The sequence below is a fragment of the Jaculus jaculus genome, chromosome X, assembly GCF_020740685.1.
Source record: "Jaculus jaculus isolate mJacJac1 chromosome X, mJacJac1.mat.Y.cur, whole genome shotgun sequence".
NCBI classification, from domain to species: Eukaryota; Metazoa; Chordata; class Mammalia; order Rodentia; family Dipodidae; genus Jaculus; species Jaculus jaculus.
The window spans coordinates 97,833,381-97,837,759 of record NC_059125.1 but is presented as its reverse complement, the minus strand read 5'-3'; the positions used below and the strand labels follow the sequence as shown (position 1 = coordinate 97,837,759).

The 4,379-nt window shown below is 51.0% G+C and overlaps 1 pseudogene; it reads left to right on the top strand.

The window, feature by feature from the left end:
• LOC101610820 lies at window positions 1–2,132 on the top strand (annotated as a pseudogene).
• The last annotated feature ends 2,247 nt before the right edge of the window (window positions 2,133–4,379 follow it).

Below are 4,379 nucleotides of genomic sequence, written 5' to 3'. Positions count from 1 at the left end.
ATGGAGGCCCCGCGCAGCAGCAGCCTGGGCTCTGGGCAGCCGGGAGGGCCCCCGACCCGACTTGACCAGGCCCGCCGAGACCACCATCACCACTACCACCCCCTTTCCCCGACTGCCAGCGCAGGATCCGCGCCCGGACCCAGGTGATGCCCTCCTAGCCAGCCGCCAAGGCATGGAGGGCTTCAGGGACACAGACCGACGCAGTGATGGTTCTCTCCTTGGTTCAGGCTGCGGTTCTGGGCCTAGTCTCAGAAGATGAGCTTTTTGGAGCCACCATAAGTGCTGAGGCCTTCCACCCAGAACTACAACCGGATCTATCTGGGGTGCCCATGGGAGAGTCTGGGCCACCAGGCCTGGATGTCTACCAGCTGTCCTGCAACGGACGAGCCCTGAAAGAGCCCTCAGAGGAGGAGATGCTGGAAGTAGGGGAACCCTTTGAGAAGCACACCCGGAGAAAGAAACGACACCACCCGTGCAGCTAGTGCCCAAGATCAAGTTTGAGAAGGTGGAGGAGGAAGAGGAGAAAGAAGTCAATGAGGTGTCTGTGCCTGGTGATGACAAAGACCCCGTCCAGGCAGAGGCCCCCCCGGCCGGTGCCGGCTGCGAGGCCTTGGTGCAGAGCAGCGCGGTCAAGATGATTGACCTCAGCGCCTTCAGCCGGAAGTCCCGGACGCTGAGGCACCTGCCTCGAACTCCAAGGCCAGAGCTGAATGTGACCTCCTTTAACCCTCCCTTCCTTGACCCAGCTAATGATGGCTTTCCTGAGCCCACCATGGCCCTGCCCGGGCCAGAGGCCTTGCCTACCGAGTGTGGTTTTGAGCCACCCCACCAAGCCCCATTGAACGACCCTAAGCACCCATCGATGGCGTCCCCGGAACCCGTCAAGCCAGAGCAGGGCTTCGTGTGGCAAGAGTCCGGCGCGTTCGAGGGCGACACGGTGGGCTCCACGGTGGAAAGCAACAAGAAAGCCCAGCTGGACCGGCTGGACATCAACGTAGAGATCGAAGACTCCTACCTGGTGAAGACACTGGCAGTGCCGCATGTGCGAGAAGTCCTACGTCCAAGTACAAGCTGGTGACGCACATCCTGGGCCACAATGGCATCAAGCGGCACTCACGTCCCCACTGCAGCAAGCTCTTCAAGCAGTCCAGCCACCTGTAGACACACATGGTGCCCCACCAGGGCACGCGGCTCCACAAGTGCCAGGTGTGCCACAAGGCCTTCACACAGACCAGCCACCTCAAGTGCCACATACTGCTACACTCCGAGGTAAAGCCCTATAGTTGCCACTTTTGTGGCTGTGACTTTGCCCACCCTAGCGAGCTCAAGGCCCATGAGGTGAAGCATGAGAGAAGCCGCTGCCACATCTGTGTCAAATGTGGCTTGGAATTCTCCATCTTGACCCAGCTCAAGCGCCACCTGGTCTCTCACCAGGGCCCTACCCTCTACCAGTACCTTAAGTGTGACAAGTCCCTCCACTACTGTAGCCAGCTACAGAACCACATGTTCAAACCCTAGAACGTGAAGGCCTTTTGTGCACAGAATGTGGCATGGAGTTCAGTCAGATCCACCACCTCAAGCAGCACTCACTCACCCACAAGGGTGTGAAGGAATTCAAGTGTGAGGTATGTGGCTAGGAGTTCACCCTTCAGGCCAACAGGAACCATCACATACTGATCCACACCAGCGTAAGGCCCTACCAGCGCCACATCTGCTTCAAGACCTGCGTTCAGAAGCAGACCCTCAAGACCCACATGATTGTACACTCGCCTGTGGTGCAGTTCAAGTGTAAGGTGTGTGGGAAGTCTTTCAACTGCTACAACCTGCTAGGTCACATGCACCTGCACACAGGCAGTAAGCCCTTCAAGTGCGCCTACTGCTCCAGCAAGTTCAACCTCAAGGGCAACCTGAGCCGGCACATGAAAGTCAAGCATGGTGTCATGAACATCAGCCTAGACATCCAAGACCCCATGATGAAAGTGGCAGGCCCTGACCCCTCTGAGCTTGACAGCCAGCAGGAGTTGGAGGACTTAGAGAACGCCTTCCCCTATACCAGCATAAACAGCAATGCTGAAGCCAGTGTCCTCACTGAGCAGGCCGCAAAGGAGATGGCCTATTACAGCATGCTATAGACAGATTCCACTCTAACTTACTTTGATGTGTATACAAACCAACTGTTTAGCAATTCCACTTGTGCAGAGCCCTACTGTGTTTTTATGTTCCTGTTTAAAAGAGAAGTTTACTTAGCAATAATTATAAATAAATGAATATTCATTACTGAAAAAAACTATTTTTTTTCTCCAGGTGTGCTAGTGCACACCATGAATCCCAGCACTCTGGGAGGCAGAGGTAAGAAGATCACTGTGAATTCAAGGCCAGTCTGAGACTACATAGTGAACTCCAGGTCAGCCTAGGCTAAGGCAATACCCTACCTCGAAAAAACTAATTTTTTCAGCACCCAGAAGTTTGAGGCAGGAGAATTTTGTGAGTTCTAGGACAACCTGTACTACAGTAAAGAGAGAGGGGCAAACAGACAGACAGACTCATGAGGCTAAGATAAGAGAATTGCCATGAGTTGAGACTAGCCTCGCATATATAGTGTGTCGCAGACCAGCCTGGACTATGAAGAGAGACCCTATCCCCTCCCTCGCAAAAATCTGCCATATAGGATTGTCCTTCAGAAGGGATCAGGTGATAAAATGGCAAAATGACTGAAGAAGCAAAACAAAATTCTTACAAGTTTCATGACAAATGAGCTTGCTCTCTCACGCTCGCACTCTCCCCCCCCAATTTCTCTCCCCTCTCTCTCCCTCTCTCCCTCTCTCTCTCCCTCTCTCTTCCTCCCCCTCCCCCCCCCCCCTCTCTCTCTCTCAGGTTGGAGGAAGAGTAGCAACTTCAGAAGCCCAGTAAAGTAGCTAATATTTCTTGCACTGGGCCTTGAATATGACTTCCCTCCTAGGAGTTGGTGACTAAGCGCAGGGCTGTTAGTTTCTGTATGAACCTCCCCCTAAGTCTGGGCATTGGGCTAGTGATAATGTTTTTGAAGGAGGCGGCTTCTCAGGGTTTTTGGAAATCAGAGCCCATAGTGCCTTCTTGAAGGGGCAGTTTGGGACCAAACTTGCCAAGTGGGGCTTGGGGAAAATTATTAGCAAAAATCATCATCATCATCATTCCACTTGAGAAAGCTCCAAGGACTGATTTTTTTAAAATAAAGGAATACAAGGCAGAATGCAAATTTAAAAAGAAATATGTCAAATGCTTAAGGAATCCAAGAATGCTCTTCCTTCCATCTCGCTCTCTTCCTCCCCGTTTTTCAATAGGGCAAAAGTAGATTAGAGTCCTTTCCTTTCGTTTTGGATGCTTGGGGCAATAGTAGAATGAAGCTGTTGCTCTTCCCATGGCAACCCGCTTTACAGAAACTGGCTTTGCAGGAGTCTAAAGCGCAACTCATCTCTAGAGCCTGAGAAAAGTTTCCCTGCCACTGTTGAGGCTGCTTCTTCTCCCGTCCCCCTCCCTCCCCTCCGCATTTTGAGAGAACTATTTTCCCTTCCTACTGGCGAGTCAAAGTTAAAAGGGCCACAAATGTGATTATAGGCTGTGTTTTCCAAGAAATTTTTGCGAATGCTCTAAAGTGCGTTAATATTCTTAATTTTGTTTGTTTTTAAAATTTAGGAGCTAAATCTTTAATCCCAGCACTGTAGAGACAGAGGTAGGAGGATCACTTCAGTTCCAGGCCAGTCTGGTACTACAGAGTGAGTTCCAGGTCAGCCTGGCCTAGAGTGAGACCCTACATGGAACACACACACACACACACACACACACCTTATGAATTGGGGAGATGGCTCAGTGGTTAAAGGAGCTGGCTTGAAGACTGTTGGCCAGGCTCAAATTCGATTAACTAGTACCATGTAAAGCCAGATGCACAAAGTGGCACATGCATCTTTTGCAGGAGCAAGAAGCCTTGGCATATTCTCATTCTCTCTCTCTCTCTCTCTCTCTCTCCCCCTCCCTCCCTCCCTCCCTCCCTCCCTCCCTCCCTCCACCCCTCCTTCACTCCTTGCAAATAAATAAAACATTTCAAAAGCTTATAATTATGGGCCCTATGTTTGTTAGTACAAACATGATTTATCCTAGTTTTTCCTTTACATTCACTTTTTTTTTTGTTTGGTTTTTCGAGGTAGGGTCTCACTCTGGTCTATGGCTGGCCTGGAATTAACTGTGTAGTTTCAGGGTGGCCTTGAACTCTCAGCGATCACCTACCTCTGCCTCCCAAGTGCTGGGATTAAAGGCATGCGCCACCACGCCCAGCTAGTTCACTTTTTGATAGCATATTTATTTTACACACAGACACACACACATACCCTGAAGCCAGATGTGAT